This window comes from Syngnathus floridae, chromosome 10 (assembly GCF_059516105.1).
Source record: "Syngnathus floridae isolate MCC-2025c chromosome 10, RoL_Sflo_1.0, whole genome shotgun sequence".
NCBI lineage: Eukaryota > Metazoa > Chordata > Actinopteri > Syngnathiformes > Syngnathidae > Syngnathus > Syngnathus floridae.
Window position 1 is genome coordinate 10,963,211 of NC_142422.1, and position 27,940 is coordinate 10,991,150.

The window sequence follows — 27,940 nt, forward strand, 5'->3', positions numbered from 1 at the left end:
AATCACACGGAAATGAAGGTTTGCGCGCTTCCTTCTAAAAGGATCAAGTTGGCAACACTTGACCCTGGCCAGCCTGGATCCAATAAATGTCCATGAAATGACTTTTTGAGTCCATGTGAATTGCTAGTGGCATGTTATTACTACTTAAGTTAGTTATGTATGACATGCGGCTACCACTCATATTTTAATAATGCCAGAAAGGAAGTCATTTAGTGTCATTTCAACATGGATGGAGCCAATCGCAACCAAAAAAAACACAATTTCGCCCCCAAAAAATGGACCGACTCACTCCTCGGTTGATTTTGACTATTTGACTGGAAATTATATTTCACTCGGCAACAAGTGACAAAATGGCCGCCCCTTGAGATGAATGTGGATTTTGCTGTTCAATTTATATTGCATAAATGCAACATCCATTGAATAAACCACCGATATCTCCCATCAAGCAACATGAGCCGAGCCTGCGGTCGGAATCCCGGCTTGGACCGGCTTCAAGCGGCCTACGAGCGATCGCGTCATCACCACGTGTACGAATTCAGACCGACCTTGCGCGTATGTGATTGATGCGCACGCGCACAAGTACAAAGAAAGAGCTTGTTTGCTGTTGAGGCTGCCACTGGAGATGGCGTGGGCGTGGATGGTGGCCCGACTCTGGCAGATCTCCCTCTTAAGGCTAAAATGTTTGCACTTGACTGACTAAAAGCACAACGCCCCCACACACACATACACACACTCACGCGCCTTTCAGAAGTAGCTGCATGTTATACAACTTCAATACAACTGCATGCAGCAACCGGCTTTGTGTGGACATTTCTCCTTAGAAATTTACAGTGGCACAAATGATTGGGAAAGAAAATGATTAGTTGCAATAATTAGGGATGGGCGAGTAGAAATAAGAGAGGAATAGAGAATTGCCATTGAATTCATGTAATTGAATGGAAATTGGAATTTAATAATAATGGAATAATGGAATTTTTGGGGGGAAATTTTATCTACGAAATGTACAAGTGGTGTCGGTGAATAATATCAGTGTACATTTGAATATTGGTTTGAAAAAAGTAGCCTCTAACATCCATAGCAATAACTGAGAGATTATTTTTTTTGGACACGTTAAATTGTAAGTTCATAATGAAAGGAACCATTTATCACATTTGCCACATTCTCCAGTTCTCACAATATGATACAAAACTGAGAAATTGTTTACATTTTTTCTTGACCGAATCAAACTTTTCCAACTCGAAGTCTCCCCGTTGTAAATTTCTACAATTCAATTAATTTCAGTTCAGCCGTTATTTTTTTTAAATCAATATTTTGATTGAATTTTTTTTCTGGCCTGCTTTGTTTTTCTGACACAAAGCGACGACGACGACGTAGACAATAGCATCACACCAGGCCACGTCAGGGGAGGCTAGCTGAAAGCCGGTGGCGGCGGGTGACTTTCAATTAGCCCGATGAGGCTAATTAATCAGCGAGCAGGCCAAGTGAAGCGAAGTCGAGAGAGCGCGAGCTCTGGAGCTTCCCTGTCGTCGTGTCGCGACCTTCACGCCTGGTGCGCGACGGCTCGGAATCACCGCCGGCCTCATTAGCCCGGCGCCGCGATGCGACATTTTCTCGGGTTGTCGGACATATTGCCGGTGACCCGTGCACGTGGGAACATGAAAGGAACATTCTCGCCGCATTTGAATGGATTCATCAAACAGCCCGGTTAGATCAGTCACGTGGTATTTGCGTACGTAAATTTATTGAGGTGACAGCAAACCAAGCATTGTCCCCCCATGCTAATTTGGACGATTAGCAATATCTTAGCTAACTTCACCTACAAACTGTACGGGCAATGTTACATTTTTAATCAACGGGTAACAGGACTGTGTAATTAAAGTAATATAAAGTAAAACTACTCATCCTTTGAGAGACACATAATAGAGAAGAAACACAATCGTTTTATAGGTACTGCTAGAATTAGGTTGTGTAAATGATAATTAGGGTAGGTCATTGATATTTAATTAATCATATTGCATTAAGAAACTCATTAATTCTACGAAACACACTGGCTCACTTGATCGTTTCTTGGGCTTACGGATGAATGACAGCCGGGCCGCGCTGTCACCCCCCGGAGCCAACGTTGTAATAACCCAATTAACCAATCAAGACCTTGTTTGGGGGACTAACAAGCAACAAGGACACTCATTTGTGTCAACAAACATGGATTTTTTTTTTTTTTTTTTTTTGCATGTGATTTATTTGCTCCAGGTCGCAGTGGTTGGGCTTCTACAACTAGATTTCACATCATGTTTGGGGCTTAATAAAATAAAGTAGCTATTTGTAATGTATCAAAACAGCGGTGGTCTGCGAGGGGGAAATCACAGACAGTGATTTTTTTCGGACTTTTCTATCCCCGTCCAGTTCCGCGTCGCTCGTCGCGCGGCGGGCCTTATCGGGGCGAGGCGAAGGGCAAGTATCTCTTCACCCCCGCTCCGATTGCCGGCTCATTGCCATCCGCCGTCGCCGCATAGCGAGGCCGTAAAAAAGCTGGCGGTGGCATCGTTAACCATCCCCGCGTTCCACTTTCAATCTGCACGCCTCAGCCAGCCGGCGGCTTTGATGAAAATTCCACATAAATTAGGGGTGTATGATAAGTGGGGCAAACGCGTAAACGCTGGCTCGCTTTGACGCTCGCAGAAGCAAATGACGAGGTTTTGCATTACGCCGACGTACAAGCATCAGCATCATGTGTGATCATGGTGGAACGTTGAAGCACTTAAAGCGCCTGGTTATCGCTTGTCTATTATACGTGCTTCCAATGTGTTGAGTTATTGGTATAGAATGACAGCATTGCACGTTTTATGGCGGTTCATCAAACCTTGCAACTACGCTCTACCCATAAACAATGAATAAAAGTCAAACCCCTTGAAATTTTGTGTCGCCTATCTATCTAGTATGATTAATTGAATTCGATAGAAATTAATTTGTTTTTCTTGTCAAATGACCAAACTGACCAAAATGGCTGCTTTAAATCAAAATGGCCGACTTCATGGCAATGCTTGTTGATGGACCAGACATCCTGTTGCTAAGTGAAATTGGCTTCAAGCTTTGAATTAAAAAAAATGGAGATTATGATTTTAATATCAGATAAAGTCATTGGTCTGATTTATAAAGTTGCATAGCATAGCAAGGTAAAAAAAAAGTACGATATGCATTTTGCTGCTTCTGCTTTTTGTCTTCTAAGAAGAAAAAGGGAAAAATGTGCGCTTTCTCTTAAATCTTTGAGCTGTAAATATTTGAGCAGTTCCTTTACAAAGAGTTCGTTGAGCCCAGGAAAAAAATAGCTCAACTGTATAATTAAATCGCACTCAACTGGAGGGTTGTTATTTTCAAAAAAAGACCTTGGTTTGTTTATGTGTTAACCTTGACAATCTCTTTTTTTTTCTTCCCTTCCGGCTGGTTTTCACTAAGCTAATTCATTGATTCACCAGACTATTTTTATCACTTGACGTGAATAATGCGCCGCCTCGGGGGGGTCAGCAAGTAATTAAGGTTGATGCCATCAGGTAATTGGCATGGGACGGAGCTTAATCAGATTGAAGTTCATCCTGGAGACGCAAATGGTTTGTCGTCTGTGCGACGCCTTCCAAATAATAACAATGATAATAAAAATTAAAGCAGTAAGCAGCTCAGAATGAAAACGTTTAGTCCGCCTTGGATGTTTTGGATCTGATTTATTCAACGTCTATGTTTTATGGTGAGTCGATAAACATTGATGTCTGGCAGTTATGCAAGGTCCAGCTGTCTAGTATATTTAGTTTTTGGCTTCTTGAGACTTTTTTTTTAGGATAGAAATCTTGGAGTTTGCTAAAGTCTAACGTGGGCACCACAAAATAATGACAACTCAAATGTCTCGCTCCCATACTTTGACAGAGCTTTGGCAACCGGACAAAACCTCCAAGACAAATCTTTCTTTGTGCAGCACATGCTCTGACCTTAATAACAACAAGAAGGCTATAATATGAGCGGGCTGGCCTTCCGCATGTCGCCCAAACACAGACATCAGGATCAAGACCCCGACATGGTTGTTATTAACCGTCTTGTGTAAATCTTCAGGGCTGGAGATTCAACCTTGGTCGCCGCAGAGACTCTGATCAAGTCTGTGGCTAATCCCCTATGACTGAGCCTCTGATATGTGGGGGACGAAGAGGGGGGGAGATGTGGGGGGGGGACTGAAATAAATGGTTTTCTGTGCGAATGTGGATGTGGATGTGTGTCGACGGAGCTGCAGAGGGGATGCAGACGAGGACATGCTGAAAGACAAATGGGCAGGAGCTTGATGTCTGAGAGATGGAGCGGATATTTGGGGAAATTGGTTCACGGGGCTGTGACCAGAAAGGACAATAGAGAAAATAAATAAAAACACGGCACCTGAGTAGGAGAGCAGTCACTTCTTGGATGTCTGCGGTAATATGTAGCCGCTAAAGCGAGAGTGACCTGCATGCGTGATGTTAAAACTTGCGGCGTGCGAAAGAAAAAGCTGAGGGTTGACTTTTTTTGATAACATATTTGTTTCCCAACGTTTTCTTTTCTGCCGGCAGTCAGCATGTTTAGATGCTAGCGAGCAAATCGATGCCGGTTTCTCTGACCTGACTCTCCATCTCTGACAAGTGCAGCAAGCTGAAGATGACCGAGGTCTGGATCGAGACCAAAGTTTATGCAGCTAACAATCAAGCTAACAACAGAGATATCGTGGAGGGTTAAATAGCGAGATGGCCACAGTAAGTTGGCACAAATCTGGCCCGAGATTATTGGCAGGGTGAGAGAGAAGCACTCTAATGAAGATGGTGAATCCCGGCGAGAGGTTCCCCTTGGAGAAAAAGCAGACTTTGAGATAGCGTATTCTTGTGTTGTATCACAACAAATTAATTTTTTCGCAGTCAATACAATCATAAAGACCTCGTTCGCTAGCCCCGTTGCTCCTTGACACCGAGCCACGCTCACGAATTTACAAGACAGTGTTATGATCGGGCTTCGGTGAGCACGACGAGGAAGATTTATGCTTGTTCCTACATCCGACGAGGACAATGCCGCCGCTGCCGCCGGCTAGTCCGTACGGCGACGTGTCATAAAGTGTCCAATCAATAAAAAGAGATAATGGGGGTTAGTCTCAACAGGCAGTGCAGCAGAACCAGGATGGAAGCTGCCAGGACAGCGGACCTTTGGGATTTTCAAAAGCAAATTTCCCTTTGAGGTCAATTATGAGAATGGCTTTCAAATGGGTTCCCCGAGCTATCATTTTAAAAAGTGCAAAACTCCATTATGTGGATGAGCACATGGATAAAAAAAAAAAACATTGAACCAGTTGTCCTCTCTACCTTGGCTATGAGGCAGTCAGACCACTCATGAGTTTTTTATGTACTGTACTTTATTCTTATAACATTTCCTCTTTTTGTCTTTTTTTCTTCATTGCACAGGGTAGTTATGTTTAACTAGTGTTACCATTATGAGAGGGTCTATTAAAAAATGTCTTTGACCTGAAATGTTGGAGAACCCTTATATTTTAATTGCTGTCAATTTCAAGGTAGCGCAACTGCAAAAAAGTCCAGATAGGGAATGCCCGCCCAGCTCTGACTGCCAGCGCGGTGGCCCTTAATCTGGTCCACTCAGCCACTACTAACTGGCTAGCACGCGCGGCGCGGCGTGAAAAAAAGTAAGTGGTTCCAATTGTGTTAGATTAAGGCACCCGCAAAGCGACTAAGTGACAGAATAAGACAATAGCTCTCCGTGGGAACGCCGACGACTGTATTGCGTTTTGCTTTCCAGGGGTGAGAAGTAAAAGAGTACAAATATTATTTTACTCAAGTACCAACTGCGAGCACCCGATTCGGCCGGTTGTTGAGAGCTTTTACTCTTGTCCTTGGCGACAATTCAGAAATCTACTCCGGTGCCTTTTTTTTCCCCCCTCCAACTCGCTGCACCTCCACGGTCGTTTTATATCGCAGAAATGGAAAGCGGCCTGCAAAAACGGTTCAAATTCGCGACGCTGCGTTTTATTTCTCCTGCCGCTGCCCTTGAATTTTATGCAGTGCCAAGTAGTAGCGAGTGTGCTTTTTTTTATGGACGTAGCACACTCTGCGCTATCCTTTCAAGTTCCACAAAGAGTGCTGTCGGTGGACTTTTCTTGGATTGGTTGTCGGTGGGTGATTGTGAAAAGAGGAATTTGGTGGCCAGCTACATGAAAGTCAAGCCATGTGAAGTAACTGATTGAATAGAACAGTGTTTTAATTTTACGATTAAGCTTGAAAACCTGGCAAAAGGTGGACCAAACCTTGGATTGATAAGTCAAATTAATGACTTGGTCACTTCTTAAAAGTCAAGCTTTGTGAACATTTTCATTTGGTCGCTAATGCTACTTTAAGCGTGTAGCCCTAAAACGCAAAGTAGACAAAACCGTTTTTAAAATGATCTTGAAAATTCCTGGTTGGACTGAAGGATTTTCATCTGTTGCATCCACACGAGTCAAAATTCACAATGATAGGCACCCTGAACACAACCGAGATGGGCAGCTGGGTGAAGGGACCTGTCAGACAAAATGGCTGCCCCCGGTGGACGTGTCACCGTATACGCATATTAATCCAAGCAGCCATATCTCCCGCGACGGGAGGTCAGCGGGTTCGCCCTACATGAAGACGAGCCATTTGCATTCCCCTCACAAGCCGAGTTCAGATCATTTGCCATCAAGCGGATGTCCTTTCATAGCTAGTCTCTTCCGTTCCATTGTCGGCGCACGCTTAATGACACCTCGCCTTATTTGTAGTTATTTCAGGAAATTTGCCCGGCAGGGTCACCGGCGGAATGAACAAGACAAGCATCTGAAGATTATGATAATGGGGGGGGGGGGGGTCTTGAATGGGGAATTGTTAGAAAAATTGACCCGCGTGGCTCCCATTTGTGCTCCGCCATTTTCAAACTGGTACATTTACTTAGTGACTGTACTTGTACTTGTCACTAAGTACATTTGCTACTACGTACTGGATGGAAGGTAAAGAAGCCAGCTGGAGGTGTGACAGATGCTGGTACACGTGGCATCAGACGCTTTTTGAAGCTATGCACACAACTCATGTCGAGACGGAAAGTCAAAGCCGGCTTTTTTGTTGAGGAAAATGACCGTTCAGCTTCCAGCCACCGAACCAAAGGAACAGATGGCAAGTGAAACACGCTCGGCCAGGGCAAGGGCAGCGAATGAAAAACCCATGTGCAATTAAAAAATAAATAAAAAATAATTCACAATCGCGTCGTTAACGGGTGCCATTTCACCGTGTTTACCGAAAAAAGAAAACAAATTGGAGCAGAGAGGGTGCCGTCTTTTCTGGCTAAATGTTCAAAGCATCGTATTATTCTGTCTGAACATGCAAATGTAACGCCGCATTAGTCAATCATGAAAAGCTTCCGTGAATGAAATAACAAAAGGAAGAACATTTGCACCGATTGTGCCCTTTGATCTGCAGCACTCTTTAATTTCATTTATTTTTTTGCTTGTTTTGTTTCACGGCTTTAGTCACATCATCCGCATATACAAGTGCTCAGAAAATTAGCATACAAAGCACATTCACTAGAGGGCAAGCAAAAGTTCCTTATTTTGGTGTGCAGAACCAAACGCATTATTTATCCTGCGGCACTATTTCCAAGAGTAAAACTGATGGACCTGAACCAAGGTAGGAAGAGTCGGTACAATGAGGCAAAGTGTCATCACATACTTGTTTTCTTAAACACCGAAGACAATTTTTAGTCATAAAGAGAAAGTCAACCTCAAAAAGTTCTTTGTAATAACGTGTTCTGTGCAGCACAAATAGTCAAAACACACAATGAATTAAAAAGGCAAAATCCACCTGTTTTAGGGGGCGGCCATTTTGCCACTTGTCGACTGAAAATGACATCGCAGTTGCCCGGGTCATAACCAATCAGAGCTCAAAAGTTTTCTGAAAATGAGCCGTGATTGGTTGTGAGACGAAACATGGCAGTCGCGATGTCATTTTCAGTTGACACCAAATGGTAAAATGGCCGCCCCCCCCAACGTGGATAAACAGTTGAATTTGCTGCTTCACTGAAACACAATATTAATGAGAATCAGACTAGTGGGGGAACTTACAACATATTATTGTAAAGAAAATTAGGTGGGTTGGCTTCTCTTTAAGTGAAGCTAAGTGTTTTTTTTTCAAACTGTCAAATAGGTCCACGGATCCCGACCCGGGATTGAACCCAAGGCCTCCTCCCCCTGTGGTGAAACCAGTGATAGAATCAAGTATAAGGAACAGGAAAAAAAAGACTAAAGAGCATTGTAGGCTTCGGGGAGCAGCAGGTAATTGTGGAGGCGTGGCTGCCATGGCTACTGGCCAAGGGGACGACACAATGCGAACTGAGGCTACTACGCCAGCCACAGCAACTGAAATCACAGCCGGCGGCCGCCCAAAGAGAAAAAGAAAAAAAAGGAGCCACACGCCGATGTAAAAAGTAGCACAAGGTCTCATCATTTGCAACCTCGGACCTCCTTCGTCGAGGCGCTAATGATCGCTCTTTGGCTTCTTAAAGAGCTGACTGTGACTGGGGGATTACTCAAGAAGACACCGCGGCCGAATCACACAGCGAATATGTTCCCGCAGTCGGTCGGCCAGCTTGGGCTGAGATAATGTTAATGACGTCTGCTGGGATCTGCCAGTAGAAGAACTCCAAAGCTACGTTGGGGGGGGTCAACCAAGTTCCTAGCCTTGCTTTGGAGTGTCACTCATGTTATTAATTAGCCTCTAATAGCGTGACTTTTTTCAACAAGTGATTAAATATTATGAGAAGCGGCCCAGCTTGGTGCGGATCGTCAAGCCGTACCAAACTACAGATCAGAAATAAAATATCAATGCTGTTCGTCAATCAACCGTAAGTGCTTGTTGAACTATTAATAGCGTCTGAGAGGTTGCAGACGGGCGGGCCATCTGGATCTCGTGCGTCACCGGACCACCTGCGGTTGACTTTGGTTGTGTTGCCAACAAAGCGTAGAGGTCTCCTTTAACAATCCAGAGCGGCTTTGTGTGCGTTGCCCTACCCAGATGGTATCGACGTTCATCAACAAGATTGCTTGCCAAGACAGTAAAGTAGAAAGTGAGCTAACACGTCAGATAGCTGCAATTATTGATTTGAATTGTAATTATTATTGGGCATCCTTAAGAGGAATGTTTGGTAGGTGTTTGTTAATGGCAAAAGCAAAGATGGAAAAATAGAAGACAGCAAAAAAAAAAACTGAAATAGGCTGATTTTTGATTCTTCATCTGAATTTGAATGTTTGAAAATTAATTCTGCATTATTTTTCATTTGGAAATAGCATAGATTTTTGTATTATTTTATCATATTTATTTATATATTTGGTAATGTTTATTTGTTCACTCATTGTTCATTTTATTTTGCAGTATGTATTTTTTCACTCGTTCTTGTTTTTTTTTCTCATGGGCATTTTATATTGAATGTGTTTCTTAATTTTTTTGCTTTATTGTCAATCATGTATTTTGTCTGTTTTGCATTTTTCATCAAATATTTGCTGTGCCTTTTGAGACTAGGGTGTACATAGAGTTTCATATTTAAATGACTTATTAAAATTCTCAGTGGCGCCAGCATGCTGCCACTACAGCAGGTACAACAAAGGCAAGAAAAAAAAGTTATGTTTTCAGCTCGGGGAACAAAGCCAAAGAGACGTTTTCATATTCAGTCAGATGACAAGAAGCCAATATGAATGAACATCAGCACTATTTTGGGAAGCGACAGTTCACAGGTGAAATTTCACTCCCATTAGTACAAGTCAGCGTATGATGCAGATTTCATTTGATGGGCTGCGCCAAAGTCATTCGGCGGTGACGGCCGACGACATTTCCCGCAGCGAAAGCCAGCGAGGGATCAATGAGAGTCTTGCAAAGTTTTCTGTGATGGACACTTATGGCTTTTCCACGTTTTAGATTTTTTTCTTTGGTGATAATGGATGATTACAACGTTTGGTTTTACTTTTACAAATTTTTTTTGTTGTACTTCTCAATTGCTTCTATTTTGTGATGGACAGTTTTAAGACTTTTTTTTTTCGTTTTAGCGATGATGGACAGTTCTTATTTTTACACTTTTATTTCTTACGGTTCAATTTTCTCATTTGACTTCTTTGATGATGGATAGAAGACATTTATTTATTTTCTGATGGACAGTTAAGACAGTTTCTCAATATTTTGGATTTTCTTTCTGAGATAAGGGTTAAGAGAGTTTCACCAAGGACACTTTTCTGTGATCACAATTTTTTTCCGCCAAAAGTGTTTACAATTTTTTGGGCTCAATTTTAAGAAGGGTTGATTTGACCTTGAGCATGAGAAGATGTGATTGGATGGGCTTCATTACTTCATCACTTTGCATTTCCAAAAGGGCTCCAACGCCTTTGACGCCCAAGCCAGTGAATGTCACGCTCTCCTTGGAAGGATCAATCGCAGCGATCAGATAGCAGACACCCGGAGGGACAACTCGGGCCTGCGTTGATGGCTCACGTGCGTGCCCGCAGACGCTCTCCACAGACATGGTAGGACACGTGCAGAAAAATTCACAGCGAGGGGGCGAGAGAGTGGAGAGGCGACCGTCGTCGTCCCCTCAGATTTTTTGGCGTCTCAGTTTTCAGTTTTGAGACTCTGTTCCACCTATAATTACGAGTGGTGGGTAGGTTGATACAAATGTCAATAATCTTGATATCAGTATCGATACTAGTGTGGGATCGATACAGAAGTTGAGCTCCATGTTTTTTTTTTTTTTAACTTAAAGCTTGGGGATACTTCAATTGTTTCTATTTTTTTTTCCAAAAATCAAATGGGGAGAAATGTTTTTTTTATCTCCTGGATTCTTCTCAACTTGTAAAAAAATGCTTTTCTATCCTAAGAGTTTGATATTTGTTGTGAACTGATCTCCTTGAACAAATTGATCCTTAGAAATAAAGAAAATAAAAATGAATAAAAATAAATTTGAAATTTCAGTCATAAATTAAGACTCGTGAACACCTACAGGTCATCTCAGGCTGTGCATGTTGGGCAACGGGCTCACCTTCCCGCGTCTTTGCTGAGTTGCTAATTGCCTCTGTGAGTGTGTGCGGCCTGCAGGCGGTTGTGTGTGTGTGTGTGTGGTTGCACAATCATTAATGATAAACACACAGTTTGCCCTCCCTGGGAGTGTTCGTGACAATCATCGTGTCAGAAGACGTGCCCCCCCCCTCGTGTAAACATAAAGCGCACCAGGCTGTGTTGCCAGAAACGGCCGAGATTGTTTGCAAGTTTCTTTTTCGTGTAGTCTGCAGGCCGACAGCGAATGTTTCATCCCTCCGCCGCCGCACATTTCCATTCTCCATCATTGGCCTTAAAGACAATCTCATTTTTCTCCCGCCGCCTCGATCGATATGGCCAGTAATAATGCATGAGCGCCAGGCTCGTCCTGTGGCTCGCTTTCCAACCCTAAGCGCCTCATCACGGTAAGCGTCGGTGCCGTCATTGCATCGTCTTCCTTTTGATGACTCATTGCTTCCGTTATAATAATACGGTACTAGCTTGACTTATGAGTCTTACAAAAGTCTGTTAACTAAACGGTAACACAATCAAATGCTCACGCAGGAGCTGCTGTCAGCCGCAGCTCACGCCCAGACACTCACGCAGGCTGGTGAATTGAACATAGCCATTTTTTGAAATTGACTAAACATTACAATTTTGGGGGGAATTTATTGGTGGAAACTGGAGGCTTTGCTGTGCTAGCATCACCTCTCAGCAGCAGCAGCAGCAGCAGTAGGTGATGTGGAAAAACCACAATCCCGCTCGACAGCTCCCACCCCCCAACCCCCAAGCAGACAGACCGCCTGGGCTGATCCGCCTGGGGAGTCACATCAAATGGAATTGCCCTTGTGAGTCATTTGTATAAAGAGAGGAGGGGAGAGAGACGGGGAAAAAAAAACGACAATGACTAATTGTCCTTGCCGTTTTCCTGCATTAAGCCGTTGGCCACCTTGATGGAATTTGGCAGTGTTGTCGTGATCTCACTGTAGGGGACTATGTGGGGCGTTTATTTTCTAGACCGGTGAGGGTCAGCGGGGTGACGAAAGCCTATTTGGGCAGATCTAAGGAGGAATAGATTGGCTGTCAATCATGACGCACTCCGCAAATGTAACTTTCACACACAATGGCAACACAGGAGGGCAAGTCAGCTTTGGTGGCCATTTTGATTTTTTTTTTTTTTTTTTTTAAATGATACACTGAACTTTGGATTTCTCTCATAGCGGACGGTTACAATATTACTTTTTTTTTTTAATTCAATGATGATGGAAAGGGACAACATTTGATCTTTTTTCTAATTATTATTTCTGTGATGGTCAATTAAATAAATAAATTAAATAACTTTATGATGTGTCCTAATGTTTTTGTATTATGTTTATGATCCCATTTTTTCCTTTTACTTTTGGGATGATTGATATCACAACATCGTGTTCTACTTCTACAAAGGGGACAGTTATGACTGGCATTTGACTTTTGCGCTGGACATTTACGACATTTTGTCATTTACTTGGTGAAAAACGGGACACTTCTTTTTATTAGTTTTATTTCTGTGATGGTGGGTCATTAAATTTTCTGCCGTTACTTCGGTGATGGACATTTACGACATTTTCTCGATTTTATGTCCTATTCATTTCATGTTAGATGATTACGGAATCTTATTTGTTTTCCGCGGGGTTCCTTTATACATCGTTGGAGATAATTTACGAGTCTATCGCGCTACGGTGTTCATCTTTCAACTTTAAACCCAATCTATGCATTCCCTAAATGTATTTCTTTATTATCTATCTATCTATCTATCTATCTATCTATCTATCTATCTATCTATCTATCTATCTATCTATCTATCTATCTATCTATCTTTATTTATTTATTTATTATGCATTTGTTATTTATTTATTTATTTATTTATTTATTTATTTATTTATTTATTTGTTTGTTTGTCTATTTATTTATTTGGTGTGTTTAGTTTGGGACGTCCACAGCTACAGTGGGGTGCTTTGTTTTCTAGCTGCTCTACATCTACATCTGAAATGTAGACAATCCAGCAGATTTCTCAGAAGCCAATATCTTTGTCAATTCTAACACCAGTTGAGCAAGGAGCACATCTCCCAACGCGGACCTGTGCGTAAATTGGCTCCCCTTTTTACGGGATAACGCGACTGTCAGGTAAACCCCGGAGAATAACCGGAGCCGCTATGCCCGCTAAATCAATCGCAGCTTCCCAGCCCCACTTGAAACGTATCGAGCCGCCATCTTCCTGGATAGCACCTCCCATAATCCAATCGGAAGGCATGGCGGGGATTGCATTAGCGGCTCATTTGCAAAAGCTGCAAAATGTTCTCCCTTGGAGGAAATCACGCGGAAATCAATGACTGCGAAGCATCACTCGGCTCCCTTTGAGGAAGTTCAAATTAGGTTTGCAGAGGGAAAATCAAATGAAACTTTTTGTTGTTGTGTTCACAGCTGGGAGGGGAGAAGGATCCTGCTTATCAGTGGCGTGACAAAGTGAATAAGGCTGCCAGGGCTTGGTTGATTTGTTTTCTTCCACTTTTTTTCTCTCCCCCAATCGGAAAAAGGAAGGGGAACCCGGCAGATGGTGATTTTTTTGTGGTTAAAGAAATAAATAGAGATGAAGACTTAGGCATGGAACTTATCAAGACAATCGATACAAAATACATAAAGCTTACCAATGTACTGAAATTGCATTCTACTACATCACAAGGTCGATTTGAATTCGATTCATCGTTCAGTTTTGGCCTCCAGAGAGCAAGTGAAAACCTCGCAACTTTTGTTACAAGGCCGTGTCGTCTTTTTTGTCATCTGGCTCCAGCGCCTCAATCTCTCTTACACCTTCACACTGTTGGCTCAACTCAAATAAGCCCACACTATCGATCCCCGTCTCTAATTTTCTTTTTTTTATACGATCTCTACTCCCATCCCAGAAGCAGCCTTCCTCTTTGATAGCGCCTCCACGATCGCTGTTGAAACGCATAAATTCTCAAGCCTATTTGCCGGCAAAGAGCTGGATGAATGGAAATCTAGAGCATGAAAAGAAGAAACACGACGTAGTGGGGAATTTTATAGCCGAGCTCATTAGGGAAAGCATGTTTTCTAATTCCTTCCTACATAATGGCGCACAACACGCTGATTGAATGCCTTCTTATTCTCCGCTCGCTGCCCTATTCAGGAATGCCTTCAAAAGCAACAATATGGAGAAATGTGACTTTAAGGAAAAAAAAAAAATCACGTAATCATGATGGGCAACACACACACATGTCATTCCATTACTGTAATGTGATCCGTTCGTTACTCATTCTTTAATTTACGGAAACTTTAATTTAATTTTTGTCACTGTTATTCATTCTTCACTTTACGGAAACTTTCATTTAGGAGGGGGATTTTGGGAGGTATTCCAAATTGGAAACCATCCATGGGGATTAGCAGTAAATGAGAATTTAGAGTTATCCTAGTCAAAAAAAAAATAATACAATGATACATTAACACATTTTTATGGTGATTTTCCAAAACAATGGAAAAAGCTTTCTGGGTCATTCTGTACAAATCAAAACGTCTGTTTTGATACAAAATGACCACAGAAAATTTGCTACAAAACAACCCAAAGTTGGGTCAAATTGACCCAAATAGCATATCTTTAACCAAGATTGGATCATTTTTGATCCAGCAGTTTTAAGAGTGCACCTTGCACTGTAGAAACAAACATGACAAGCGAATTGTATACGTCTCCTTTTGCCAATTCTTCACACAATTAAATACCACTCGCACAACTAAATGGAAATGAACATTCCTTCTATTGAAATTGTAAAGACGCTACATATCATTTTCTCCCATAAAGAGTCCGCCTGAAAATCAAGTCCGACTCCAGCAGTTGTCGGCTCGACGTTAATAAGGAGGAGGAGGGGGAGGAGGAGGCATTTCTATCGTTTTCTTCTTCCTCCTCAAGCCTCTGGGTGCATACATTACACCAGTGCGCATGAATTAGCATGAATAGCTTGGACTGGCGCGCACATATAGACATACCCGCGCGTATCTCCGTGTTCCGAAAGGCGATTGGGAGGCGAAGCGTGACTGCCCGTGATTGAAGCCTCTTTGGCTAACAGGTGCCATCAGCTTAGCAAATCTTTGCTCACAAGAGACATTTGGAAGAAAAAAGAAAAGGATGAACAAATGTACAAGACACAGCGGGATTTTACACACAAAGTATTCGGAGGCCGCCGGCTGGATTTTGGTGGGCGAGAAACAGTGATTTCCATTTGCGTTGACGCAAATCAATGCAAACGGACGTGAATGGATGCAGCTGTTGTATGAAGAAAAGGAGCAAAGATTTCAGACACTCTATTCATTGGCAATAAAACGTCCCCCTTAGGAGCATCTTCATTTAAGTATGTATTGATTCCTTTTTGTGTGGAGTCTTGCTTAAAGGCTACACCATACGGACTCTATAAAATACTGTATTTCCTCAAGCAAATGTCGGCAGTAGGTAGAAGCTGGCGAAGAACTAGTAGAAAGTGTAAAGACCTCAATTCGTAAAAGCTGTGATTCGCACACAGCCAAAGTGAAACGCAGAGCCCATTTGGATTCAGTTGCTAACCAAAACAGCAGCAACTATAGAAGAAAGGCAACGGTATCCTGAACGCCACAGGAGGAGGACAAATTCAGATCACCTGAGGCAATAACGTGCATCCCAAGATCCTGTCGTCTGATTGGTGGAGAAGTTTGGTGCATTTTCCGGACGTGCTTATTGCCCGCCCGGCTCCATTCCTGTCTCCATGTATTGGTGTTGAGGTCACACCCTTTAGGGCGAACAAACATGACACATGGAACACATACAGGCACACTTTCTCTTCTCCTCTCCACCCCTGCTATTTCTAATTCACTAAGCCACCCGAGCTAAATGACAGGTAGTCAATGACCTCTATCCCGGCGCGCTGCGTCTCCTACCGAGTCAGCAACAAACTCATTTCCCAACTTAAAGAGAAAGCACAAAGAGCCTCCCCCTGCCGCACAGCTGCCAGAGAAAGGGACGCTAAGAGATTGAGGTGAAGGGCAAGGAGGAGAGAAAACAGGGCGAAGGAGATGAAATGGATGGAGGCTGGAGGTAAGCTAGAGAGGCAGTGGTGGGGGGGGTGATACGGTTTGAAGTCAGACGAGATGGGCTGAGAAGCTTGGAAAAGCGATCGACGATGCGGCCTTATTTACACGTAGCAGCCGCTATGACAGGTAATTCAGGCAAATTCTCCACAGGGCCTGCAGCAGACGGCAGAGGATAAAGACGAAAGGAGAAAGCGAATGAAGAGGAGAAGGGAGGGGGGGGCAACAAAGAAGTAAGGGGGGGTGCGGCAACAACCTGACAGCAAAAATGTCTTTCCGGATTCTAATCGAGAGGGTGGCGATGACGAGACCAGGATGGAGGCGGCTGGTTGGGAAATGTGTTGACAAAGTCTGATGCTTTTATTCAACAGATATCAAACAGCAATTTTGTTTTTTTAATTCAATTTCTCTTCACGGGAAAAGATCAAACAAGCAGACGCCGACCAGCAATTTATTCCTCCTCTGATTTATTTTGCTGTTGGTCTAACTCTTGCTGCACACATGCACGCTGGTGAGTGTGTGTTTGTGCACGCACGCCGTGGCTTGACTTGCCCAGTAGATATTATTATTTATGGAAAGGTCTAACGGCTGTCTGTCAAATTTTTTTCATAATCTAGACAGGTTGAAGGCGAATTTTGTGTTCCGTTTCCAAAATGAATGCAGGCAGACTCTGCAAGAGTCTGCGTTTGAATCCATCGAAGACCAACAGGAACATCTCCAAGACAAATGTTAGGTTTTGTTCTGCCTCAAAATTAACCTTCCGACCTGACCTTTCTTAGTCCAGAAAAAAAAAGGACACCTGGTAAGTCAAAACTTCCATATTGATAGATTTTCCTCGGGCGCGGTGGTTTGTTTTTGACAGACAGAGATTTTTCTTGTGTGATCGAAGGACATTGAGTTATTGTACCTTGTTTTCTTTTGAAACGATCAAATTCATGTAGAATCACTTTGAATTACTTTTCAATTATCAGCAGGTACTCCATTGTGTGCTCCAGGATATTTGTTGTATTATCCGTAGAATAATAAGACTACCGTTGTTACATTCGGCCAATTTAAGAAGAATACTGTCTCAAATACATAATTATACACTTTGGAGTATTTTCTACCGCAGAGTGTTGAAGATTATGTACAAAAGGGGAAAGCATGAAGAGAATCAAAGGCAGTGAAAGAAAGGATTACCCCCACCGCTCTGCTGGAGTAAACAAACACACACACACAGGCAGATCTAGTTTGTGCACGAAACTGGAAATTAGCGTCGACAGCGTCAAGAAAAGATTGCGCTGATTATCGCCGTTGATGATCGCAGCGTCTGCAGGTTATCGCGCTGAAGGAGGCGAACGTCAAATGCTGACAAAAGTCTCCACATGATGATGAAAAATAAATAATGATCATAAAAATAGATGCAAGACTTGATTAAAGACTGCCGCTGGTGTTTTATTTTGCCAGAAAACTTTTTAATCACACAGATTTGAGGCTGTTTGTCTCCTCCCTCGCGCGTTCCCCCGTGTGTTTAACATTTCAAGGTATTTGCTTTTTGGTTTCCAATCCAAACAAAAGCTCTCAAATTAAATCAGTGAGCTTAGTAATTATTGTTATGCTGTTCCATGGCCACACACAATGGCGATAAACACAAACTGCTAAATGTTTTGCGACATCAGCAGCCTGAACGTGGTCAAAAGAGCAATAGAAATAAATTGGTTTTTTTAGAATTCTTTTGTGGGTCCTCTTATGACACACATTGCGACCAAATTTCAGGTTATTGTTTTGGGGTTTCAAATTTGGTAGTAATCAGTCCAAAAAAATCAGTTTTTAAAAAAAAAGACTTCTTAAAATGGCCCAAATAATCCTAAAAATTGCTGCATCACACCACCAAAACTCATGTGGTTTAAAATTTAGCACCGCCCATCTGTCAAGCACACCTGGGTAAAATCCGGCAGTAATCGGACAAAATCTCTCGGCTCAATTCGTCGGCCTTAAAACGTTGGCTTCATGTGATTGACTACGGGAGTTTATTCCAAGAAATAACACCAGAGCAGCCATAAAGCAAACGCACTGACCTCAAGATTAGTTATTGATCGGAACTCTAAATGGTCACATGGCGTCTCAGCGTCAAGCTGATGTTGTTTAATGCGCATTTGGGTGCTTTGTTACCAAAGCTGAGGAACTCAATGACTTTCTGCACTGCTCCAGCAAATCCAATCCGACTTTAACTTGGTATGTAAAAGTATGTTTTACTTTTTTTATTGGATTTTATGAAGAAAATCTATACATTGCACATTATTAACTCATTCACTGCCATTGGCGGCTATAGACGTCAAATACCCATTTTAGCTGTGCTGGCAGTGAATGAGTTAAATATTGTCTGCATTTTATTCATCAAATTTTACGATGAGACAATGACATCTGTTTGCGCCTCATTCGGGAAGAACCTCCACTCTTTCGGCCGCACAGCTTTATACGTGTCCCTCAGCGCAGCCGAGGTAGCCCTGGAAACGCCACACCGAGTGAATTTAACAACAAACAGGTGTGAAAATCAATTTCATAAATATTGGATTTCATTCTGAGGACCCACTTTCCTGATTATTCTTTAATGAGCCAAAGTCTACACGCATGAATCTTTTAGATGCCCGTTTGTGGCTCATTGAGAATTGAGAGGGAGGGCTTCTAGTGTCGCTGGTGACAGGGTTGGAGAGTTTCTATACGTAACTGCGACCGCCATTAACCACACTATCCATCTGAGTAACACCGCAGAAACTCACAAACATGCTATCAAGCAAATACTAGCCTTGTGCACTCTTTAAAGCATACAAAATACAGTAGTCACCCATTAAAGCTGAAACTGACGATTGGACTTGGAAAAAAAAACATGACAAGTGGAGCTAGAATGATATTAGCATGAGCCATTGATTCATTTTTAGCATACCTCAAATAAATTCACAAATCTTTGTCTTGGCATTCAAAACCAAATTTCTTGACCATTAAATTAAAGCAAGAAAACTTGGGTTGCTGTCAAATTATCAGCTAACAAGGTAGACTAAATTTCATTGATATTAGCATCTTATTTTATTAATGATGGCAACATGCTCAATAAAACTTGCAGCTGTCAATTTGTATTCCGAGCAGGAATATCTACATAGAGGTTTATTACGGCTTCAGAAAGTCGAGTGTGTACCCAATCCCAAGTTTAAACTTGTGCAAAAGTCAAATATGGACTTAATCACTTGTTAATCTCTTGTATTGATTGATTCTTTGTCGTTGCTCCAGACCTGCGAGAATTCATTATCGGCGAGTAAAGATGCAGGTGGAGGAACGCAGGCATGAAATGAATGTGGCGCGGCTAATAAATAAAACAAGCAAGCGCCGACACAGGCGCGGCCCTTCGCCATATGGCGCGCGTTTGTCTCCGCCATTTTCATCCGGAACAGCCACGCCCCAAAGCCACAACCCATTTTTATCCACTTCCTGACTCGGATTTTGTCTATTTGACCTTCTTCCATAAAATACTTTTAGATTTTTAGATACCAACAAAATAATTTGCAATATGAAATATACAGATGAAATATAACTTAAATCAAGTTGTAATTTCAGAACACTATTTTTTTTATAGTACTAAACTCTGAAAATGACAAGAAAGTCACATTTTTGTCCCACCAGCCGTAGCAACTTTTAATTTGTCACATTAATGTCAAAGTTCAGATAACACGCTGCCCCCTATTGGTGTGGAGTGTAAATGATTAAGTGTGGAGCAAATATGACACATTGATCTTTTAAATTAACCTGCAGGTCACCAGTATAAGGCCAATTATAACAAATGTCAAATCAATGACACTAGCAAAATGGCTTTTCTATGATAGTGAACAGGAGGAAACTTTTAGCTTTGATCGCTCTACAAAAAGAGGCTGAAAAGGGATCTTAATCGAAAGTCCGTTGCGTCAATACGGCCTGATTGTGATGGATTGAGGCGAGGATGGACGGCGTCGGCCTGATGAAGAAAACACCTGCATTGTCTGCCCGCATTTGTCACGTCTGATTGAGCCGCCTCCCCCGCCGGAATACAGATCAATTGTGATTATGCTTGTCAGAGGCGGGAGGAGGGAAAAAAAATGCCAGCTAAAGTGGCCGTCGGTTGGCTTGATGAAGTAAACAATGCAAGGGTGGCGCCCGCCCCCGTCTCCTTCACAACCACAACTAGCACTTAATCGGAGACGCCAACTCTGCTAAGTCCTTGTTTATACACTTGGATCAGCAGTGTCTCGACTTACAAGTGTCCAAACTTATAAGTTTTTTCCTTTTTTTTTTCTAAACATGAGCCATCATTTTTCCAAATTTTTACTTTGTGTTGAAAGCAATAATTTGAGTTGAATAAAAAGTAGACAAAAGCAGATTTAATTGGGGTGTGCACATTAATGCAATTAGATTACTCATTAGTTTATTTTCACTAGTTTGTTTTATTGGTGCTAATATTAATTCTGCTAATAAGGTCTAAAGTTAATTAATTACTATAGCAGTAAAACTACTAATGGTAGCAATAATGTGAATGGAGCAAAGTTACTGCTTATGTCAATGTTAATGACGCTCATTTAAATCCCACTAATGTCAGTGGGTACTAAATATAGCCTCACTAACTTAAGGCCACCAATTTACCAGCACTGACATTAAAACTAATTTTTACAGTATAGGTTATCAACACTAATATTGTCAGTGACACAAAATGTTACTGCTACTAATGTATACGCAGCTAATGTTAAAGATGCTAATTTCAAAGCTGCAAATTTACTATCTAAAGTAACAGTGACAGAAATGTTAATAGCACTAGTTACTGCCACTAATGTCAATGTCATTTGTTAATATGTCACTGACAATTCCGCTAAATGTCACAAAGTGCCAAATTTACAAGACCGAACGCACCTAATAAAGGCTAAAACGTGAGATAACAGTGCTGGTTTCAATTGTTGCTAATTGTATTACCGCTGTGACGCTAATGCTACTTTCTAAAGTTCCTGCAACTGAAGTTTCCAGGCCTCTCGTAAACGCTAACGCTAGCATTATAGGCTACGTCCTGGAGACCTTTTAACCACATCATACTTAACATAACTGGATTCAAAGTCAATAACATGGGCACTTCTTTCAGGCATTGCTACGTACATTATTGAACCGTCAGCGAAAAGATGCCGTATTAGCGCTCCGTTGCCCGACATTAAGCAGCTAATTGCCCTTAGCTGACGCCTTCATTATTCCTTAACGGCACCGAAGGTCCAATACCTGTGTAAAAGGTCAAATGGACACGTTCGCTAACCTCCCCAAATGGAGGACATAGTGCCATGTTGCATTGCTATTGCATCTTTCCTGCCACACATAGCAAATAGCAAAACCTCTCCAAGGACGCTAGGCTAAAGTGTTTTAATTGGCGTCATCGCTGAAATGTAGCCAGCAAGAACACAACAAGTGCAATTTGTGATGTTGTTTTTACAGCAAACTGTGTGTCGTACCAATCCTCAGAGTGTCATGAACAATGTTTTGGAACCCGAAGCGATCCACGTCAAAGCACTAATGGAATTTCACTGGAAAGAGCGGCACGGGCTTTTAGCACTATCCAACCCGGGATCTAATTAGCAAAATATCACAAAACAATAGCGCGGCGAGAGCCGGCTCTCAAAGCCAATTAAAAGAACTATCTCAAGCTGGCACAATTGTTTGATAAAAAACACACCTAACATCCATTTTGTTGCTATTTATTGTTTAAAAAAATAATTTTAAGATTTAAATGCAGCAAATGGAGGGAAGAGCGTTTCGCAATCAAAAATTGAGACTCATTGTTTAAAATTCAATTCAGTTTACTTTGATATACAGACTAAAAGTTTGTGAAAAAGATCAGTCGAGGCTGCTTGAGTAGAGAATAGACAGCACAGCTGAGGAACATTTTATAACAGTCACAAAATTACAACAGCTTTGCTTCCAATTTACTACCATTTAAAATCAAAAGAACCCGCCATTTGATGTACTAGTTCGAGTTGCCCTTGCACTGAATAGACTGCAACCCAGGGCACAATCTTGACACTTTTTTTGTGGCATAAAAATCAAATTGGCTCAATGGCATCTTCAGCCAAAATCAAACGAGCCCATGTTTTGATGTACAACAATACAAGCTCTGAAAGCTTGTCAAAAATAGAAAAAGAAAGATCAGCCGAGGTTGCCGAGGCGCCGATGAGACTCACAGTGCAGAATGTATGAGAACATTTTATTACAGCCACAAAAGTGTGGCAGATGACAGTGTGTCATGTCAGTGAAGTGTTCACTTGTTAGCTATAAAGATATTGGACAAAGTTGTAAAAGAGTCAGTGAAGCTGCTCGAGCAACGACTCGACTGCTACTAAAGACGGGATCCTGCACTGTCCTGAACCTTACATTGGAACGATGGCTAAAAGAAAAATGGCACTGTGGCATGGTGAGCTAAGGACACTTTGCTTTGCTGTGCAAACTCTGAAAGGCTATAAAGGATCGGCTGCCCGAGCGCCTACTCGAGTCACTTGCAATTTTTTTGTAGGTGACAATCCTACAATTTCTAGCACTTTACATGAAAGTATGCCAGAAAAATAACATCTTGCGCCGAAATCCAAAAAGCACTTACATCTCAGTGAAGAACCTTCATTTCTCTGTTTGTACAAGGCAGAAGACATTTTGCCTCGAGTTAGCAGCTAACGATGTATGAATTTGTCAAAGATCAGCCGAGGCGGCTCGAGTGCTGACGAGACTGCTCCTAGAGACACAATCACACATTATACTGACATGGAAGCTAAGATTAAGATCAAACCAGCACCATGGTATCTTCAGCTATTAGCAAAAAGATCTTTCGGTTTGATGTCAATGTCATCAAGTTATACAAAAGAGCCGCTGCCCAAGCACTGACTAGACTCACGGCACAACATTAATAGGATCGTTTTATTACAGTTACAAAATTGTGTTGGGTGACAATGTGTCATGTCCACGGTTAGCATTCTAGTTAGCAGCAGAGACGATCTTATGAGGCTTCCAGAGCACCGAGTAGACGGATGCAAAACTTTACAGCGGCCATAGAATAAAATTAGGTGAAAATTAGAAATAATGCTATGCTATTCTTAGCATGCTAGCCAAAATGTTAATGCTATGCTACCGCCACCAACATTAGCCTTTGCGCCAAAACACACAGCCGGTGACCCTGAACACAGCACACGCCTGCTGAATCAATCAATCCGGCACCATGGCTGCCTGTTGTGTCGCTCTTCCTCACGCCCTCTGCCTGATTTTTTTGAACCTTTTATTCCTGAATACCAGTCCCAGCACCAACCTACCGTCAATTTTTTCCTCTCAGTTCCCCACTCATTATCCTTGTCACCAAGTACCCTCAGCGGCTAACAGGAAGTAGAATAACGCGTGGGAGATTCTTACAGGCGCTAGTATGAAGTGCCACAAAGTGGAGGCCTTAGCCTCTCACAGGATGTTTTTTTTTATGCGCTGCTCGTTAGCGCAGCAACCAACATTGCTTTTCAGCGCCCTTTTGCTCTGTATCTATTAAAGCCTGGGAAGCAATTATTCTCATTGCACATAGAACCGTCTCACACATGTGCGAAACCGGAAAAAAACGGAATAGATACCGGAATGATACCAGAGATACCGGAATGAGAATGCTAACTAATAGAATGGAATGGAATGTTCTATTACCAGAATGGAAAAGACAGTTCCAGTATATTCTAAACATGTGCTCCCCAACCACCAGTCCCATCTATTCCATCTGCTTAACAGAATTTTTTTATTGGTGCCAGAAATTAGCTGCTTACCAGAATGTGTTTTACAGGTACCGGAAGTCGCTCGCTCATTACCGGAAGGTGCTAGACAGTTGCTAGAATGCATTCTATTATGAAATGCCACAGTGCGGGGTGCTCAGCCTCTCCAAGCATGTTTGCTATGTGTTCCTCATTAGTGTTCCTTCTCCACCCTTTCACTCCAGCTCTTAAAGCCTGGGCCGCAATTATCCTTCTATCTCTCACACACTCCCGACAATGAGAATGTGCAACACAATTACTCTTCTATTTCCTTCCATCTGTGTGTGTGTCTCTCTTGGCTTCACAAGAAGCTGTTGAAATATGTATTGATCTGTTTTCCCGCTCTTTTTATTTATTTTCCCAACACCTCGCTCTGGCGTCAAGGCGGGTTGAAAATCCTGCGCAACACGAAGCCATTACATTAGTACGTGTTGCGCCTGGTACTTTTATCCGTGTAAACAGCAGCAAACAATGAAGAGAATAGAAGTGAAACCAGTGGTGTATTCACCACCGGCGCTTTGTTGACGATAAACACAGAGGCGCTGCTCTTTTTTTCAGAAACGCGGGACCCTACCACAGGCTGTCCCGTTCTAAGTCGTCATGGTAACAATGGTCTTGGCAAATATAGCAAAAGTCGAGAATGGATGCAACACTACCTTCGTATCAGAGTTTTCACTTGTGGTGCATGCGAGTACGATTCTCTTAGCCAAATACGCTAGGTAGTTAGCTGGGTATGCTATAACATTATCCTAATGTGCCCGGGAGTAGCCGCAATGAGCTGGACAATGACCGAAATTGACTCAGCAGTCGTTGGAATGTGCTCAAGAGTTTCCAAAATTTGAAGATTTTAAAATAGAATGCTTGTTTTTCTCTCAGTTCGTTTACAATCTCATATTTTAGTCCCAAATTGCCAACAATAACCAGAATGTACTCGACGGTTTGTGGAACTGACTTGGAGAGTTACTGTGTTGCGTCAGACAGTGTCCAGAATGGACTAGACGGTTATCATCTGTTGGACAGTAAGCACTACAGCTTCTACAGGCCAAATAAAACAAAGTGAGTCATCGGGCCAGGACTCACGACTCCAAACTCAGTCCAAGACAAAAAGAAGAAAAAGCTCCACACAAAAGCAATGGCACGGCCTGCATTACCACCTAAGCCTTTCCCATTGATTTTGCCGGCGACTTCCTTGTCTGGTGGTAATGAGGACAGGGAGGGAAGCGGGACCCTCATCCCCGGCGGCTCCCCGAGGACTAACCGCCTGCACTAATCTCGATTGCCTCCCTCTCCCGCTCGCCGTCTTTGACAACAAAAAGGCGTCGGCGGAAGATCACAGCAGTGGCTCCCTGCTGCCTGGCCTTTACTTTATTGTCTCCATATAATTGCTATTGGATGAGCGCTATTAATAGCCATACTGACATGTTTATATAGAACAGGCCTGGCTTGAATTGGCTTTACATTGATTTAGCATTCCGACTTTTACTAGGGTGGGATTCATCTTATTCTCGTCCGGGTCGGTCTTGATGCCAGGAGCTCGGTCATGAGCAGCTACTAGCAATTAACTGCTATAACCGCCTCTGACGTTCCGCTACACTGCACTCTGTATATTATAACGGTAATTATAACTGCAAACAAGTGGCGGCTTTATTGGTTGTTTATGATGTTAACAATGAGGAAAGGGTCCGGGTTGTGATGGGGTGTCCTCTTATGATAAGCTTATCAGTCGGCACTTGGAGACTAGGACATGAGTTTACCGAGCTCAGAGTTAGTTATTACAAGAATGTGCGAGACAGTTACTAAATAGGCACAGTAGTTACTAAAATTATTCTGGAACGTTATGGAAATGTCAGACATTTGTCAGGATGTAAGTTAGAAGGATGTGTTCAATGTCAGCTTGTGTCATCACCGAAATCACACGTTCCGTCCTCTTGGCTCAATATTCATGACTGAAGACGTGGCAGTTTCACGTTGGAATTCATTTTCCTAATCTAATAAATGCAGTGTTTCCACGAAATATGAAGGCCTGGTGAGTCCGGGGTGACTCATTTTCAGCAACATCTGGGCTCTTTTTAAACTGATTAGCGCTTAAAATGGAGAAATGTCGGCAGCAGCGACATTTGTTTCGTGGTCGTGCTAGGACAGCGCCGCCTTGTAAAACTGTCAACGTGATAAATGAGCTTTCTTATCATTTTTCCATCAAGGCTCCCCGTGGCTTCTAGTTTTAGGTCAAAACGCAGCGGTATTTTTCTTCGGCAAAGGTGTCGCCTCGGCGGCGTGTAGGCAAAGGGAATAAGCAGATGTTGGAGGCACTGCAGCGTGGCCAGCCAAAGGAATGGCAATGAAAAGCGGCACCCGAAGGCGGGAGTACGAGGGGGGGTAGTATTGGGATGTCGAGCGCACTCGAGGCTGGCTAAACCGCCGAGCCTTCTCCCCGCGGTTCTTGACTCGGAATGGTGGCGTGCTAAAAATGAAAGCTGCCAACCAGGCGAAAAGCGTTAGAGACGTGTACGGGAGACAAACTGAAGATTTCATAGGGAGAAAGGAAGAAAGAGGGGAAGGCAAAAAAAAAAAAACAAAAAAAAAAACAGCTTCCAGACTAGCAACAGCAGGCATCTGTTGACGCTGGCATGGCCCTCCTCTTCTTCTGCTCGCCAACACATTTGATCCAGCGGGGGGGAATGTGCATTGATGTGTGTGTGTATGTATGTGTGTGTTCTTGCATGTTGGGCTCACTGAAATTCAACCCACATATGCTGCTGAAATCAAAGAGATGAGGCAGATGACAAATTGACCCTACCTGCTCTCTCGACCCATCTATCGGGTATCAAGCGACATAGGCGAGTGGGACGGGTGAAATGAAATGTGTGTGCTGGTAGATGCGCGTCCCCCCGAGTTGGTTGTTTTTTCACGCATCCCGCAGCGCCATCCGTCTGCTCACCGTCAAGCGTGACCGGTCGCACCCCGCCGCCGACCCACCCGCTCATTTCTGCCCCCGTGAGGCGGGAGTCCTGCTGCAGGTTGTTAACCCGCCGTCTTATTGCACTGACACATCAATTACTGTTATTAAGGGTCGGGGTAATTTATTTATATCCTGATTTCCCACAGGGCGGAGGCGGGACTAATTGCGGCAGGTGTGTGTTTTTTTTCCAGGCGTGCATAGACAGAGTAGGAGTGTGTGGTGGGAGGGAGTTACGCGGGGGCGTGAGCATAATTACCAAGCATGCTGAGTACGTCTTGCAAAACTAATAAACGTGGGGACATCCCACAGCATGCCAAGAGCGCTCGGGGATGACGTGAGGATGGATGGGAGATGGCTTTAATGGATCCCAAACTTTATTGATCACTAAGCATGTTAGGATGCTCGAGCACTTTACATTGATGTAAGCGTGTGTTCTTTTAAATCCACATACAGCTGTGCTAAACAGTTACCGGAATGTCCTTGACTCGAAACACATGCTCCAAGAATGTGTTATTGGAATGTGCCAAACAGCAAGCAGAATATGTTCGATTGTCACTGAAAACCAAGGTATGAGAAAGCGATAGGCAGGAACTGGAAGGTGTCAGAAAATCACCGGCATGGTTTTTGAGGGTCCGTGAAGTAGACAAGACAGTTGTTGAAATGTGCTAAAATTTCCAGAGACTACCAGGATTGTGTTTCACACAATGTTCTACTTGACAGTTACAGTACGGTTGCTGTCCTGCTTTTTGCCAAAATGTGCAAGACACAATGAACAATGTGTGAGAAGATTATCAGTATGACTTACTAGAAAGTACTAGACAGTGACCACAACGTGGTAGAGTCTCTAGAATGAGCAAGACAAGTTACTAGGATTGTCTCAAAGACATATAACATGTTGCAAACACCTACTGAGGGGATGTTGAGGCACTGCATTGCAATGATCATTTCTTTATAGCAATCTGAATCCATGACGTCTTCTACCTGTTGTT

At 42.8% G+C, this 27,940-nt stretch overlaps 1 protein-coding gene across 7 annotated transcripts in view; it reads right to left on the reverse strand.

Moving 5' to 3' along the window:
* Positions 1-27,940, reverse strand: part of iglon5 (IgLON family member 5) — a 92,026-nt gene that overhangs the window by 44,096 nt on the left and 19,990 nt on the right. The window lies entirely within an intron of this gene.